This window comes from Protopterus annectens, chromosome 17.part0 (genome assembly GCF_019279795.1).
Source record: "Protopterus annectens isolate FY-2018-M chromosome 17.part0, PAN1.0, whole genome shotgun sequence".
Taxonomy (NCBI): domain Eukaryota; kingdom Metazoa; phylum Chordata; order Ceratodontiformes; family Protopteridae; genus Protopterus; species Protopterus annectens.
This window is the reverse complement of record NC_056751.1, coordinates 104,836,205-104,854,523: the sequence shown is the minus strand read 5'-3', so window position 1 is coordinate 104,854,523 and position 18,319 is coordinate 104,836,205. Positions and strand designations below refer to the sequence as shown.

The following is an 18,319-nucleotide window of genomic DNA, read 5'->3' as shown; positions in this document are numbered from 1 at the left end:
TTTTAGAACAAGCATGTATTTATAGACAACCAAACATTATTCACATTTTTAAATATTTAGATAAAAATGTAGATATGTGTGTGTGTCTAGATTTTTCATAGGTGCTTGATTTTAATTCTTCACTTTATAGCATAAATAAATTGAAAGCTGTAACTATATATATATATAATATATATATATATATATATATATATATATATATATATATATATATATATATATATATATATATATATATATATTTTTTTTTTTTTTTTGGAAAAAGACTGTCTCATGGGTAATGCTCATTTTAGAACAAGCATGTATTTATAGACAACCAAACATTATTCACATTTTTAAATTATTACAAGCACCCATTATAGTACAATTAAGCAATAATCCACAACTGTTTGTGGGTATATCAGGATATACCCACAGTTGGTGCAGTTTGATCATGAGGGTGAAACCAGAGTGATTAAACAAAGCCAACTGTGAGTAAATCCTGATATACCCACAAACATGAGTGGATTATTGCTATTGTACAATGACATTATTTAAGAAAGAAATTGCTTACCTTTCTTAAATAATATCTTTGTACAAGGACACTGTAGTGTTTCTCTGCGATCTTTTTTGTTTACTGATATACTGCACGTAAGTATAGGACTTAAGTTCCCACACTTGCACAGTACATCAGTGCAGTGCAGGAAAAGCCACAGAGAAAAGAGAATCTCCTTTACTGTGGTTTTGTTGTTTTTCTTTTTTTCTGCAGAGAATTTACAAAGGACAGTGCAGAAATACAAGGAAAATCAGGTATCTAATTTTTTACTTTTGCAGAATGTACCTGAATTTCTTATATTTTGCTCTGCCCTCTAAGCATGTGCCAATGGAAAGTCTGGACAGTCAATGGTACTTCAGCGGCCAAACTTTATTTTCTATTGGTATATGAATGATTTACAATGGGCAAGCTGGTTGGGCTGTCCAGTCCACATGCTCATTTTTTGAATAGCAGTGAGATGTTATTGCATAATTATATCTTATGTATAGCAGGTATTAAATGTTCAGACCTTCTTTGGAGGAATGTTCCAATTTTCAGGACTGATTTACTCCTGTACATGACATACCTATTTTTTTTTAAATCTGTCCCTATTTTCTGGCTTGATTTACCCCTTCACACAAGTGTCTGAATCCTACACATCCAATGCAGTTTTTGAAGCTGTCTAGTACATAGTAAACCGTACTACATGACAAATGTTTTAGTGACTGTAATAATCTAAAGAATAAGGACACACATCTTATATCTCCCTTCTTCTGAAGTAAAACTAAATGACCTTGTGTGGTAGAATTTTGCAATACAGTTCATTAAAGTCTGCAGATTTTATACAGTTTTGTTGATAATGTGCTTATATTTTAGTGTCATTTTTGTCACTCCGTTCTTTTCTGAGTAGTATCCCCCATTCCTGCTGGAAGCGAGAAGAGTTATGTGATATTTGGCATTCCAATACTATGCTAATTAGATATCCACATTTTTAGCTGGATGTACTTAATTTTCAAGGGCTTTTGTTCCTGTTTCCAGTAGTCTTCAGGTTGAGAGGTACAACAACATACATTTTTTCTACTAACATGCAGACATGACAGTTGTACTAAATATTATTTCTGACTACAGTACTGAGTGATGTACAAATTATGCAAAGTGCTAACCTTTAGTATGTTATCAAGCACATGAATCTTTCTTCAAAAATCTATACAAAAGACTGTTATCTATGTTGACAGGAGTAAAGCTATAACCAATAAAGTATTAGTCTCTGCATTTTAATCAGTGCTCAAAAGAACTGGAAAGACTCATGCAGCAGAGAAAACAGCAGAAAATACATAGAATATGTAATTCAGACATTAAGGCAATATTATAATAAGCAACTGCTTTCCTTTCAACTGATTCTTCTCTGTAATTCAATGAGTTTTGTAAGTCAGCTTAAGTCATCTAGGATTCCTGTTCACCTGTTACATACCGGCGTGGCCTGTTAACAGTCTCCACAGCAACTGAGCCAAGCCTAAAACTACAAGCAAAACAACTTCTCTAAACTGTCTCCACCCACCCATAACTGCAATGTGAAGTCAAAGCCGGACGGTAAGTTTTACTTTGGTTTACATTATTGAAATTAGTAAGTGCTAAAGCACATTAGAAGTCTGAAATTATGAAACTTTAAGTATCTTTAAGAAAAAAAATTATGCAATGTGCATGTGTGTGTGTGTAGTTTTTCCTTCAAAGAAAATGTAACATTATTGGTTCCTCCTTATTCTTGTAATTAAAAGGTTAATATGCATTTCAGTTTAACAGGTAATTTCCTTAGCAACTGTCCTAGACTTAATAACATGTTTCTTATTAAATGTTGTATGTATGTATATATATATATATATATATATATATATATATATATATATATATATATATATATGTATATGTGTGTGTGTTAATTACAGGAAAAGTTCTACGTTCATAAATTGCTTGTCAATAGGTATAAATGGGAATATAAGATATAATAGACAAGTATTACAAGGATTTACCCATTTTGTTAAGCTGCTAATATAATTTGTTATAATCAAATGATATAGAAGGGTTCAGATATCACTTTTGGATTTTTTGTAACAGAAGTGGAATACAGTACTTTGTGGCAAGGTGGTGACATGCATAGTGATCCAGCTCATATCACCATCTAATACCATGCATACAGATATGGTTGTTGACACATTTCGGCAACAGAGTACAGATGAGCTGGTACAGATGCACAAAAAACATACCAAGCGAGACTACACTGTTTTAGCATATAGCAGATGGGTAAAAATGAAATCAGTGTAGTCATGAACTGGACCTTTAAGTATCTCATGACCGAATGGGCGAGGTACAGTAAAGGAGTTTATTTAGAGGAAAACAGTTTACCTCAGAGGTATCAGCTGCTAAAAATCTGATTCCAGTAATGAATGTGAGTCTCTCAATTTCCACTTGTTAACTGTATGACTTAGAGGAAGTTATTTAACTAGACAGTATTCCTGGGTCTCTCCTAGAAAGGGACACTTGGGTCCAGTGGGCTTACACAATTAACAAATAAGATAGGTAAGCTTAGAAGCTTTGGCGAGTGTAAATGAAATCTTACACATGACCCCACATGAAACAAGAAGTGATGACAATGGCCGCAAGGAACATCAGGCAGATATAGAGCAGACATATGAATAACAGGCTGAAACGTCAGTAAGATGGCAACAGCACTGAAAATTAAGTAAGAAGAAAGCACTTTGGAAGTAATGGTAAAGCGGACTGCACCAGTTTGTTCCCTGAGACAATGGATTATTTGGCTCCCTTTTGAAATCTGTTGTATGTTTTTCCACAGTCACTGCTACAAACAGTACTGGCTCTAAAACTCTGTGATTACTGTGGACCTTACTCTAGAAGATGACCGATGTATGTCTGTTACCTGTGTTATACCAGCCATGTCTGGAGCTTTATGCTGCAGGAGGTGCAGACTAGAAGCTTTGCATCACTGGGGTGTTCTTGCACAGACCCATTTATCCTGTCCTGTTTAACATGAATAATGACTGCAGATGTTCACAGAATTCCAACTAATGTAGCATAACCCACATTTTATTTACTTATTTATTTAGGTTTTGTTGACCAGGTTAATCTCACTAGGCCTATGGCCTGTTTTCTTGGGAAACACATGATCATATTCTTTCTACTTCTCTCTATCTCAGCCAAATTTAGTCTGTTTTTCTCCTCTCTGCAAACTTTCCTGCACTCTGCTTGCTTGCTGTGAAACTCTGTCTGAGGACAACTCAGCTGAAGATCCATAGAATTTTACAGCACTTTACTTCTTCAAAACAGTTCTAATGTAACTGCAGTCTGATGTAGTAGCATATCTATTCTGCTTCCAAAGCATGTGCTAGACTACTGTTCCTATTACATAACATTGATCAACTGAAAGCATAACAGAGGAGATGTATGTGATTTCTTACTTAGGGAAAGCTCTGTAAAGTGTGCATACAAGCACTGACTACTACACTGTCTCTTGGAAGGGGTGAAACACAGAGACAGTAGTCTGTGTAGGTCTCCCAGCCTTTGGTTAAGTATTTTGTGTTAAGGACTGTGACTTCCCTACCCTCCCAACACACACACACACACACACACACACACACATACACAAATCAGTTATTCCTGCAATGTATAGTCTGTTTAAACAAAGCATAGTAGCCCCTTGGTCCAGTATTCATTCTTTCCTTTGCTCTTTTCACACTAGTACAGAACAGTGCATGCTCACTTCCAAAACTAAGCAAGCAATAATGCCTGACAGGGTGTGTGTTAATGTGTAATTAATCCCCACCCAGGGATGTTATGAGGCCCAACGCCACAGGTGGATGGCCTCTACACCCCTGGAAGGGCATTAATTGCACATTAACACATACCCTGGAGGGCATTATTGCACTTAGGCAATGGGCTTCCTGTAAAATTGTTGTTTTACTTGCTTATTTATTTTTTTAAGTACTATATATTTTTATATATATATATATATATATAAATATATATATATATATATATATATATATATATATATATATATATTTTTTTTTTTTTTAATGTAAAATAGTTCTTATCTGCGGTGGTGCTGCGGTAGCGTTGTCGCCTCACAGTAAGACGCTGTCTGGTTCAATTCTCAGCTAGAGTGCCTTTTGCGTGGAGACATGCATGAATGGGCGTACCTTCGTTGAAGGTTGTGCATCAGGGCTGGTAACTCGGCACGTAAAAATCAACTGCCAATCATTAGCGGACCGGAGTTCCGCTGTGGCGACCCCTAACCGGGAAAAGCCAAAAGACACAACAACAAGTTCCTTCGCCTACTATTTCAAACTTGCTGTAGTATATATTAATGGTCTTGGAGGAAGCATTTTACATCAAATATATATAAAAAATAATGTGCTTAAAAAAAATAATAAGCACGTGAAACAACAGTTTTACAGAGAGCCTATTCTCTCTCTCATACATACATACATACACAGTCTCTTCTGCTTTCACACACATGCATATACACACAGTCTCCTCTGCTTTCATACACACATTCACTCACACAAGGTTGGATCTAACCCTCTTTCTCAGTCTGTCACAGTCTCCAGATGCTTTCATGCACACGATCCATCTCACAGGCAATCTCCTCTGCTTACATACATGCAATCACTCACACATCAATCTCCCTTTCTGTCTCACTCTCACACACACACACACACACACACACACACATATACAGTCTCTCTGCTTTCATGCACGCATTCACGTACACGTGCAGGCAGAAACATAAACAGACTCTTCTGTTTCATTCGATCGATCACGCTCTCACTCTCTCTCTTTCTCTCTCTCTCTTACTCACATAAACGCATACACTCTCACACACATGCTGTATTTTATTTATTTATTTTTTTTATTTCATTTTAAATTTGCTAAACAGCAAAAGCACTGCTTAGCAAGTGTAAAACAATGGCTTGCTCACTCTCACTGACATGCAAGCATACACTCACACACAGACAGACATAAACACATACACAAGTACCTTTTTTGTTGTTGTCTTCTTTTTTATATTTTACACTCACTAAACAGCAAAAATGCTGCTTAATGAGTGTAAAATAATGGAGACCATTCCGTTTCCTCAGTCCGAGTTCCACTGTAGTTTTCTACGCTGCCGTGACACAGCAGACTCATTTTTCAGCGGGCATTACTTGTAAAGTAATACCCTGCTGGAGAATGCTCATTCTCCAATCAGGGCATTGATGTACAGTTTGCCCATTGTCTAAGGTCAGTTACTGCACACATTATTGTTTGAATAAGTGCTGCATGCAGTACTTCTGCATCTAAATGATTTACACTTTTTGTTGGACAATGTATAGCTTTGCTGTGTAATAGTTATGCACCATATAAATTTATTCAGGCAGTATTTGTTTATTTAAGAATGTTTTACTTTGATATATTAGGGTATAGCTTGGAAGTATCCACCCTGGAATGTTACTATATCCCTGAATTAATACTTGTTTGTACCAGAAGGCTTTACCCTGTGTTAAGCACTACATAACTTTCCTATAGTAATAGTCCATTACTGTACACACTGACTGAGTGCTAGCACTGTTGATTACTGCAGGTAGTAATCCTTAGAGACTGCATATGATGTATGTGATAATATGCTTATCATAAGAATGTCCTCATAAAGTCACAGCTAAGGAACAGATTCCAAATGTGTATGTACAGATCAAAGAAATGGTTGTAGTAGGATAATGTTTGTCCTGCATTCCGAGTTATTTTGCATTTGTAGGTGATTGGTAGGTGTAGCCTATGTTCTCCTTGTGTAATATTTCTATCTTTTCTGTCACTTTATTTAGTTAGTTAGTTAGTTTGTACAGACTCTACTGAAAGCACTTGAAAGCACTTGAGAAACTATTTACAAGATACCATTTTATATATATATATATATATATATGGATCTATCTGAGTTCATCGACATTTTAAAATACCGAAAACGAATTAACCGACACCAAAACAACGAAACTCATTTAACCGACGCCAGAAGATCGACAGTTCACAAACACGACATCGCATACACCCGACACAACATACCAACAAACAAAACACATCCCCTATCCAACACTCACACACACAACACAAGCACACCAAAATCCTTACAAACAAACACTAACCCATACATACACAACTAACCACAACCCTGACCCAAACCCTTACCCTAAGGTCCGTCACTATCGCACACTCACCCAACCCGCCTAACCCTAACTCACTTATCCCACCCCTACCCCTACAAAACACCAACATTGCACACTTACCTTACTCGCACACTCACCTAACCCGCCTAACCCTAACTCACTTATCCCACCCCTACCCCTACAAAACACCAACATTGCACACTTACCTTACTCGCACACTCACCTAACCCGCCCTAACCCTAACTCACTTATCCCACCCCTACCCCTACTAAACACCAGCATCGCACACTTACCTTACTCGCACCCTTACCCCATCACAGCTTCTCAGCGTCGGTGTCTTCCTCCGTCGGTCTTCTGCCTCGTCGATCTTCTGGCGTCGGTGACGTGACTTTCGACATTCTCGTGTCGGTTAATCCATTGTCGGTATTTTAAAGTGTCGATGAACTCAGATAGACCCATATATATATATATATATATATATATATATATATATATATATATACGCAATGAAGGAAGAGAAGGTAGATATGAAACTCAGAGTCTGGAAAAAGTCCACAGGAAAGGAGAAGAAGTTAAGTGGGAAGGAGTTAGGGGATAGAGGTAGGGAGAGCAGTAGGAACAAGATGAGAAATTGTGGGGGAGCCAGAAGTAAGCAGTTTAAAGGTAGAACTGATTAGAGCAGTAAAGAAGTAAAGAGAGGTCAGAGAGAGTGGGATATGGGGGTGTTGTTAGGAGAAGGAAGTTCAAGCAGGGTTTTTACAGAGACATGTATGTCCAGGTGTTAAGCAGATATTCTTTGAGAGTTTTTTTGAATTCATGTGTATGAATTATTTTTCTGATGGCCAAAGGAAGCTTGTTCCGGGATAGAGCAGGAGTGTAGTTCTATAAGTTTTGGCCTATTGATCTTTTAGGTTTATAAACGTCTAAGTGTTTTTGATCAGAGCTCCTGAGAGTTCTAGCTGGAGTATAAAGACAGATGAGAGAGGGGATGTCAGGGCAGGGGGAGGGCTTATAGAAGATGGAATGAATGATAAGTAGTTGGGAGGATAGTAGTTGATTGGGGAACGATAACCAGTTTATAGCCTCGAGAAAATGACAGTGGTGAGAGTTAGAGGTCTGGTTTGCTGCAAACCTGACTATTTTGTTGTAGGTGGCTTCAAGTTTAGCTAGTAGACAGGTGTGTAAGTTAGGATTTGTGAGTTATAGAGGAGACTGGGGAGAAGACAGGCATAGGCAAGAGAGAGATGAGAGTCCTTTGTAAGGAACTTGTTATTTCTCTAGAGTAAACAAAGTTTTTTGTGGGTTTTCTTTATGCAGTGGTGGACATTGAGGTTGAATTTCAGTTGATCATCTATGATGGCCCCAAGAACCTAAGTGTGAATTTCAACACTAATGACAGGATTGTTAAGTGATGTTATAGAGAAGGTGGGTTTGAGATGGGTGAGTAATTTTGGGAGGAATAAAAGGAGTTTGGTCTTCTTGGGACTGAGAATATGTTGACTATTACAGAGTCAGTTTTCAATAGAATTAAAAGAGTTTTGGGTGAGGGTGACCAAGTCAGAGAGGGTATCAGAGGTGTGGATGATAGTGGAGTGATCAGCATATTGAATGAGGGTTAGAGTGAGGACAGGCTGTGTAGAGGTGGTTAATGAAGATGCTGAACAGTAAGGGACCAAGAACTGAACCTTGAGGATCTCCCATCTTGATGGGGAGGAATGGAGATAGTGAGGAGAGCCATTTAACAGATTGTTGTCTGTTGGAGAGGTAGCTGGTAAACCGGGAGATAGTTGAGGTAGAGAGGTTGAGGTCGGAGAGTTTAGAGAGGACCATGAGGTGAGAGATGGTGTCAAAAGCTTTAGAGAGGTCTAGGAAGAGACAGGAAACAAGTCTGTTGTTCTCTATGGCAAGGCAGATGGAGTGGGTAAAAGAGATGAAGGCGGTTGTGGTACTGTGGTTTGGACAGGAAGCCACGTTGGGTGGGGTTAAGTAGGTTTTCTAAGAGTAAATAGTCATTTGGTTATGTATACATTTTTCTAGTATTTTAGAGAGAGAGAACAATATAGCTATAGGGCGGTAGTTAGATAGTTCAGGGAAATTGCCGTCTTTGTGGATAGGTATAGTAAAGAATTGTCTCCAGAGTGAGAGTACTGTGGATTTGGATACTGAGCAGTTCATGATGATGGAAATGGGGTGTGCTATGGAGTTTGCTGCTAGCTTAAGGAAGAGTGGAGGTAAGTTATCAACAGAAGGAGACCAAGGCTTAAGCTTATGGAGGAGACATTTTATATAGCTAGTGGGAACAGGTTTTGGAGAGAAAGAATTATTTTGATTAGAGGTGCTGATGGGGTCAGTAGAGTTAGTGGAGTTTGAGGGTGGCATTAGTTTACTGATAGAATAAATAAAGTAGGAGTTAATTATGGTGGCTGTATTGTTTGGTTAGGAGTTATGGGGTTGCCTGGGTGGAGGATTTATTGTACCTTCCAGCTAAATACAAGACTTTCCCTCTGAAACATACTACCTCCTGCTAGCAAAATAAAAAAGATGCTTGAATATTGCTCACGTATCCTGAGTTCTTAGCTCGATCACACAGGTACAGTTTAAGCACAGATGTCAAACTGTACTATTGTGATGTTGTTTATGACTGATGGATTATTCACGTAAGGCTAATAATGGACTGCTGTTCTACTTGTTATTGTCCGTTGTCTTATAATAGTGGTGAGACCACAGGGTCCTATCACAGAAACCATGTTTATAACCTTATACACTATTGATTACATGACAGGCTGACCTTTCCCTCCTTCAGGTAATTAAGTATAACTCTTTCTACTGCTCATTCAGCCAAATTTACTTTGCTCCCACCCTCTCTGCAAACTTTCCTGCAGTCAGCTTGTCAAGCTGTAGCTATCTGAGGATAACTTACCCATATATTCATAGTGTTTTGCAGTAATTTACTCCTTCAAAGCAGCTCTACTGTAACTGTGATTTGATAGACTAGAATAACTCTTGTGCTTCCAAATCATGAGTATTGCTCCTATTACATAACATAGTTCCACTGAAAGCATAACAGATAAGGACTCCTCCTGCAAGTGTTGGAGCTATTTCCCACTATGCTGTTCTCCTACCCCCAATGCCCCAGCCAGCCTCATAGCATTACATTTACAGGTTCATAGGTTCATAGAAGGTTACTAGGCTAATGGCCCTAGGGCCTTTACAAACCTAGCCATGCAAAAAACATGTGTACCCAAATTGACCATAGTTAGATGGTCATTGTTAGCAGAGTAATTCTATGATCAGCAGCAACTGCTCCTGTCCATTAGGGGCATAGGTGCCACCTCGGGGTGAAATTACATTCACCCATCCAGTTGACAAGACAGCTCTTAAATAGGGTCATTGAGGAGCTCTGCTTCACATAAAGTGGGTGCTTATTCTAGAGGAGCAGCAATGTCTGGGAGATATATCTGTCTCTCCAGCTTGTTCTGCTAATGTCACAGGCTAGGTTGAGATCGCTGGAACAAGTAACTCTTGTCCCATTTGATTTGCAGATGTGCAGCATTTCTAGTAGGGCAGGGTCAGAGACTGCACTGTAGGCCAGGCACAGGTCACCTCTCAGCAGCCTATAGGATACAGAGTACAGTGACAGGGCTTTCAGTCTTTCCATATAGGTCATGTTTTGGAGGCCCTGGATTTTCTTGGTTAGGAACCTCTGTGGTCTCTCCAGTTTCTGCAGGTGTCTGGTGAGGTACATACAGAAGGCAACATTGTACTCAATTAGTGGTCTGATAAGGGGCAAGTACAGTGGAGTTATAACCTCCTTAGTCTTGGATGCAGTACTCTTACTTATGAGATGCACAGTGTAACAAACATTCCTTACCACTATGGACACATGGTGATCGAAGTTTAGATTTATATCAACCTGTGTTCCCAAGTCTCGCACCACTGGGTTTGAGCTTAGGGGGGTGCTATCTATGTCATATTTAGCAGGGGCTACTTCTTTGCCAAAGGGCATAGTGAGCCATTTTTTTCTGTGTTTAGTTTTAGTCCATGGCTTTGGCACCAAACATTTGTCTGTGGAGGTGGACTCCCAACTTTGGCAGTGTGTGTTCTGTTGGTGAGCCATTTGGCTACCCATCTAGTGATGTATGGGTTAATTCTCAGCTGGGAGAGTTTCTCAATCATCCTTGAGTGGGGGATTGTGTCAAAAGCCTTGGCTAAATCAAGAGAGGTGGTATGTACTGCTTTGCCCCCATCCAGGGCTTTGGTGCATTCTCAAAGAAATCCACCAGGTTTAATAAGCAAGATCTAACCTTAACAAAACCAAACTGGGTTGGGTCAAGAGTTTGAAGGTCATCTATGTCCTTGTTGATAAGGTCCTAAGGTCCATGATAATTCTTTCCATGGCCTTGCAGATAAGGCTGGTTACACTAATGGGTCTATAGTTCCTAGGGTCAGTTGATGGACCCAGTTTGTGCAAGGGGATTACTGTTACTGTTCTCCGCTCTGCTGGAATGAAGCCAGTGCTCAGGCTATGGTTAAAGAGAGTGCCAAGTGGTTCCACTAGGTCTTGTTTTAGATTGTTTAGTAAGCAGCCTGGAATGTTATCTGATCCCATACAGGCTGTGTTTTTGGCCTTGGAGAGCACTGGTATGACCTGTTCTTTGGAGATATTCGGTAGAGGACTGGTGTCAGGAATGCTTTGGGGTATGGTTGGTGGAGACAGAGGTATGACGTTATCATCAAATCTGTCAGCTAGCAGGTTGGCAATTTCCTCAGGTTCAGTGTGAGTGGTAATATCGACTATACATTTGGCACACAGCTGAGCATTCCCTTTTAGGTTTCTGATGCAGCTAAAGAATGCCTTATAGGTTCATAGGTTCATAGGTTCATACTAGGCTATCTGCCCTGGGGCAATTATAAGCCTAGCCCGATTCTGTATGGCTTACGCCACCCCTTGATTTGAGTATACTGTGCCCTTTTTAAGGTTTAGTTTACTGTGCCTCTGTCTAATAGTGACACGGGAGTAATCCCTGGGACAAACCTACGATCCCCCATCCACCTATCGAGATTCTTCTTGAAGAGATTCAGTGAGGTGCTCTGCCTCACATGAACTGTAATTCTATTCCAGAGTGAAGGGAGCCTCTGGGTTATGAACCTGTCCCTCCAGCAAGTTCTATTTATTTCTGTGCTGAGGTTCAAGTCCCTCGAGCATGTGGCTCTAAGGGATTTAGATTTACTGAGGTGGAGCATGTCCATTAATTCTGGATTTGACATAGCTTTTTATGTCAGGCATAGATCGCCTCGAAGTAGGCGGTATGAAACTGAGTAGAGCTGGAGTTTTTTTAACCGAGCAGCATATGGCATCTGTTTGAGACCCTTGATCCTCTTGGTGAGATGCTTTTGGGGTCTTTCTAATTGCTGCAGGTGTCGGGTAAGGTACATCCCAAAAGGGGCATTGTATTCTATGATGGGCCTGATGAGGGATGAATAAAGGCACGATTACCTCTCTTGATCTAGATGTGAAACCCTTCATGATGAGGTGGGCTATGTAGAAGGTCTTTCTAACCACTTTGGCAATGTGGTTTTCAAAGGAGAGATTGCTATCAACTTGGGTCCCCAGGTCCCTAATAAATTTCTCTGTACTTAATGGGTTTCCGCCTATGTGGTAATTTGTGGACACATTGTTTTTGCCAAAGGGTATGACTATACATTTTTTGGCATTTAGCTTTAAACCATGGCGCTGGCACCAGTTATCTGTCTCTGTGAGACCTTTTTGAAGGATGTTTGTGTCAGCTGGAGAGTCAATTATGGCGCCCAGTTTGCAGTCGTATGCGAACTTGGTGAGCCATAGTCCTCCCACGTTTGCATGTACCTCGGAAAAGTATATACCGAACAAGAGTGGTCCCAGGACAGAACCCTGTGGGACACCACTTGTGACCGGTTTCGAGTCTGACATGGCTCCAGCAACTCTCACTCTGTGGGTTCTGTCTTTGAGCCAGTTTGCGACCCATCTTGTGACATAGGGGTTTATATTTAAGCTGGATAGCTTATCTATGATGCCCGAGTGGGGTATTGTGTCAAATGCCTTTGCAAGGTCCAGATAGGCTGTGTGGATTACCTTCCCTTCATCTATGGCTTTGGTGACTGTTTCGAAGAAGTCAACCAGGTTCAAAAGGCAGGATCTGCCCTTGACAAAGCCGAACTGGGTAGGATCTAGTGTCTGTAGGTCCCCAATGTCTTTGTTTATGAGCTCCATGATGATCCTCTCCATAGCCTTGCAGAATAAGCTAGTCAGGCTTATGGGGCAATAGTTTCCAGGGTCTGTAGAGGCTCCACCTTTGTGGAGTGGGACCACTGTTGCTGTACGCCATTCTGTGGGCACATATCCTGTAGTGAGGCTGAGATTGTGTAGCTGTTTTATTTGAGGGATTAGTTCCTCTTGTAGTTCATGTAGGACGCAACCTGGGATGCCATCTGGTCCCATGGAAGCAGTGTTTTTTGCTTTGGAGAGGGCAGCCTTCACCTGAGCATCAGAGATGTTTGGGAGGCAGCCCTCTGCCGGGATAGATACTTGCTCTTTTGGGGGGGGGGGAGAAGTTTGCACTGAACCTGTCTGCCAGGATATTGGCAATGTCTGTGGGTTCAGTGTATTTTTTTCGTTTAGAATCAACTCAGAACAAGTCTGGGAGTTGCATCCCAGGTTCCTAACATAACTGAAAAAAACCTTATGATTGTCTTTAGCTAGGCATTCTAATTTAGTCTTGTTACTAGCTTTAGAGGACTTTACAAGATATCTGATTTGCTTGTTTAGGCTGTTGAGGGCATTCTTCCCCTGTTGAGCAAGTTACATCTTGTTCTTAGATATCAGTTTATTTCTTTTGTTGTATAACTTATTTATGCTTGCAGTTTTGGTCCTGTCGGGTACAGCTGATTCAATGCATTTGTTTAACTGACTATATAGGGAGTTTGTGTACCCTCTCCAAATGAGTCATTGTTGGCTGTGTTAGCAGGAACTTTGAAACTTTTTATACCATCACTTAGTAGGCTATACTGTGACATGTTCTCCATCCAGAACTCTACCTACATCCCAGCCTTCTTAAAGGCATGCACATAAATATAGACATATACCAGCACAATAGCACCTAAACAGCTAAACTATCAATTTGCATTTAATCACTCCAGTTTTTTTCTCCTCCCTTATATTTACTAACTGACCTCAGTGAGCACAAATGACTCCATCTACCCCGCTCATCTATCTTCTCCTACCCCAGTGTTTTAGCTCCTCTTTCACTGACCTATCTCTCTACAAACCTACATACCATGCTTCTCTTATATTACTGCATCCTTAGTATTCTTGCTTTATCACCTTACAAATTACCATACATCACTCAATCTTGCACACATTTCTCCCACTGTCTGCTTCACCGCTAACCATTAAAATCATCCCATTTCACCACGTGCACACACACACACACACACACACACACACACACATACACACAGACACACCTAGGTGATTCAGTCATGTTGACTAATGTTGCCAAATGGTCATGGGTATTTGCCGGTGATAAGTGGGTTGAGGACCTGGCCTTACTCCGACCTACCCCAGGGATCCATGCTAATGGTGGGGGAGATGTATGTGCCCCTATTGGTCAGTGTATGCCTAACATTAAAAAGCCCAGCATCCCCAGGTCAAGAAGCTACTGGCTGGCCAGTGTCCAGTTGCCCAGCTTGGGTTACCAGCAAAAGCTAGATGTAAAACAAATAAACCTGCCAAACGTGAACTAAGAACTCAGTTTTACTGACAGGATGGAGCTTGGAAGTAGATGATATGATGATAAGGAGGAGGCTGGACATCCTATGTATCCAGGAAACAAGATGGAAGGGCAGTGGAACAAAGTTGGATTGGGATCCAGAATATGCAGCTCAGGAGGAGGGCAAGAGAGAAATGGTGTGGAAATTGTGGTGAGGGAGAGGCTTCAACAGACAGTGAAGGATGTCATCAAAATTAGTGACAGACTCATGGCAATCAGACTCCAGCTTCATGGCAGGGCGGTATTCATAATCTTAGCCTATGCCCCATAGCAAGGTTGTGATAGTGATGAAAAGAGTGCATTCGGACAGTAGTTTCAGGGCCTACAAGATAAAGCAGGACAGCATGAATTGGTGTTGATAATAGATTACCTGAAGGCATGTATCAAGACAGACGGAACAGTATAAGAAGACTGCCTGAGTCCCCATGGATAGGGCAACAGGAACAAAGAAGGCGGCATTCTAGACTTCTATGTGGCAAATCGATTGATAATAGCCAACACATAGTTCATAAAGAGAGACAGTCACAAGGTCACATACAAGAGTGGCCAACATGCAACTCAGGTAGACTTCCTTCTAGTAAGGAAAGGTCACTGAGATAGAATCAATAAATAAACCACTGTTTGTCATAATCAACTGAAATCAATGGTCAGAGAAGTCTCCAAGGTCAACAGAGACCAGGCTGAAAACCTGAAAGTTGACTGGAGAGAAAGCACAATGGTTGAAGGAATTACTCAGGGCTCTAGCACCTCAAAAAGAAGAAGAAATAGATGGACCTGAAGAAGAATGGCAGCACCTCAAAACATCATGTGTGAGGACTAGAGAACAGAAATGCGACCGAGCCAAGTATGGAAATAAAGTACTTAAGAAAAACTGGTGGTGGAGTGCAGAAGTCCAGAAAGTCATCAAAAGAAAGGAGTGCAAAAAAATGTGGGACATAGAAAAGATGAACTAGGCTTGAAAGGAATACTCGTTGGCTAACAAAAAGGCTAAGAAAGGAGTTGCAATAGTAAAGAAGAAGGTATCAGATGCACTCTATCAGCTTCTAGAAAGTGAATCAGTAGATGGCACAAAGAAACTATATCAGGTTGGTAGGCAAAGACAGAAAGTTAAAGAAGATAGACACCTTTCATAAGGGATCCTAGAAACAACCTGCTCACCAGTCCACAGGACATCAAAGGCAGATGGAGGGAGTACTTCCTGCAGCTTTTGAATGAAAAAAAATACACAGAAGTTCTACTGCCCCAGACACAGCCTACGATGAGAGAAGAGGAGGAGCCCACTATAGAAGAAGTAAGAACAGCACTAAGGGAAATGAAGTCAGGGAAAGCAGCAGACTCAGATGAGGTCACAGCAGATATGATAAAGATGTTGGCTGAGATAAGGGAGAAATGGCTCCTGAGAGTGCTCTTAGCAGTGTGGGGAGAAAGGCGTATTCCAGATAACTGGAGAATAAGCATACTAGAGCCAGTGTTCAAGAACAGAAGGGACATTTAGAACTATGGGCAGTACACAAATATCAAACTTCTGCCACATTGCATTAATCTTCTGGAGAGGGTGATTGATAAACAAATATGCATAGTAATAGAACCTAAGGTGGGAGATGAGCAGTTTGGATTCAGGTCAGGATCCAGCACAACTGACCCAATGTTTGGAGTGAGACAGATGCTTGAGAAGAAGTTAAAAATGAAGAAAGAGTCCAAATGGGCATTCTTAGACTTGGAGAAAGCATATGACAAGGTCCAAAAAAAGCTGATTTGGGCAGTCCTATGGTGGTCTGAAGTCCCAGGATCATTGGTAGAATTAGTGCAAGCTATGTACAAGGACCCAAAGACTCAAGTGTGAACAGTGTTTAGTTGCACAGAGGGGTTGCCAGTGGGAATGGATGTACATCACGATTCAATTCTGAGCCCACTGCTATTCATACTGGTGATAGACTACATTAGTAAGCAGGTCAGAGGGGACAGATCAACACACTTGCTGCATGCAGATGATATGACATTATAGGCAGACTCTGAGCAAGAGCATCAGCAAAGGATAAGTGAATGGAATGCAAAATTGAAGGCATACGGGGTGAAACTAAGTATAGATAAGAAAACTGAAATGGCAGCAAATGGGGAGAAATCAGAAGAAGCTGAGAAATGAGATAGAAGGGAAAATAATGGCACAGGTTAATAGCTTCAAGTATCTGGGTGGGGCAGTTGAGAAGAAGGGAAGTCTGAATGAAGAGGTCAAAACTAGAATCAGAGGGGCTTCAGCCAACTGGCACAGAGTGTCAGGTGTAGTATATGACAGAAGAATGTCAAAGAAGCTGAAAAGTAAGGTGTACAAGACAGTGGTCCAACCAGTACTACTGTATGGTGCAGAAATCTGAGCAGTAAAGGCAGAGAAGTTGAGGAAGCTAGCGGTAATGCATATGAAGTGGCTGAGATTGGTGGTAGGATGCACACTGTGGGACAAGAGAAAAAATGAAGATATAAGAGCAGAAGCCAAAGTAGCTCTGATTGCAGAAAAGTGAACAGATTATGGTAGTTTGGGCATATGTGCAGAAAAGCAGAAGACAGTCTGGTGAAGAAGATTTGGGACAAACAAGAAGAAGGCAAGAGGAAATGTCGGCATCCAGCAAAGAGGTGGATCAAGAGTGTGAGAGAAGTCTTGTGACAGGCAGGCATGAGTGTCAAAGTAGGTAGTAGAGTGGCACTGAACAGACAAAGATGACGACAATTGACACAACACCCTGATTACATGCAGAAAATAGGAAAAAGGGGTTAGTGATAATGATGATCCCTGGATTTCAGTCAATAAGCCAGATATTCTTGCATAACTGAAACATGGCTAAAACCCTGTATACTTGACCCTGAAATATCACTCCCTGGTTATAATGTTATCAGGGCTGATAGAACTCAAAAAGGTGGTGGGCTAGCTTTACTATATCCTGACTATCTTGAAATCCTACACTATAAAATAATCTATTCCCAAATTCCATAATGCTGAATTCATCTCCCATCTTAAACTAAATAACCATAAACTATTATATATTATAGCAATGTATATTCCCCAGGCAGTAATGCTACAACCATGGAAAATGTCCTAAACTGGATCTCGTATACAATTTCTAATGAAAAGATAACCCTAGGTGGCATTCATTTCACTTAGCAGATTATCTCCACAAAATACCCATCATCTAGCCTCAACCTATTTTGGTTCACTCAAATGATTACCTTCCCCAGACATTATAACTACCCTAAAAACTGTGATTCAGTAATTGACTGGATATTGGTGTCTGATTCCACTAAGTATGTCTCAGAGGCATCCTCTCTGATTCCTTCAGTGACCACCTTCATGTATATGCAAACAGACTCAGCACCATTCATGTCAAACAAGACTTACATATAACTTCCTGTAACCTCACTAATTATAACCCTGATGCATTTAATAGAATCCTAAGCTCCATTAACTGGTCTATCCAGAAAAATACTCCACTTGACAAAGCTGTACACAAATTTAACACACTTTTCCTGAAAACCCTCAATAGTCTGTCTCCAATTAGAACAGTGATGGCAAACCTATGACACACGTGTCAAAGGTGACATGCCATAACATTTTGGGTGACACACCAGCGTTCACCACAGTGGCACTGCTAGTGGGGCTGAAGGGGGTGATCCACCCCAGGCAGCACTCGATAAGCTATTGTGTTTTTTTTCCTCCTGAGAAGCTGTTGTTTTTTTGTTTTGTTTTTTTGGCCTGGTGGTTAGTCAGGTGGTGCCATGGTGGCTTTCCTTTTGGCTAA

At 40.6% G+C, this 18,319-nt stretch overlaps 1 protein-coding gene across 1 annotated transcript in view; it reads left to right on the top strand.

The window, feature by feature from the left end:
* The first annotated feature begins 2,065 nt into the window (after positions 1 to 2,065).
* LOC122791337 overlaps positions 2,066 to 18,319 on the top strand; it is an 848,919-nt gene continuing 832,665 nt past the window's right edge. Inside the window, exon 1 of the mRNA XM_044059051.1 lies at positions 2,066 to 2,104. The gene's annotated coding sequence lies outside the window, so the exon portion shown is untranslated. The remainder of the gene's footprint in view (positions 2,105 to 18,319) is intronic.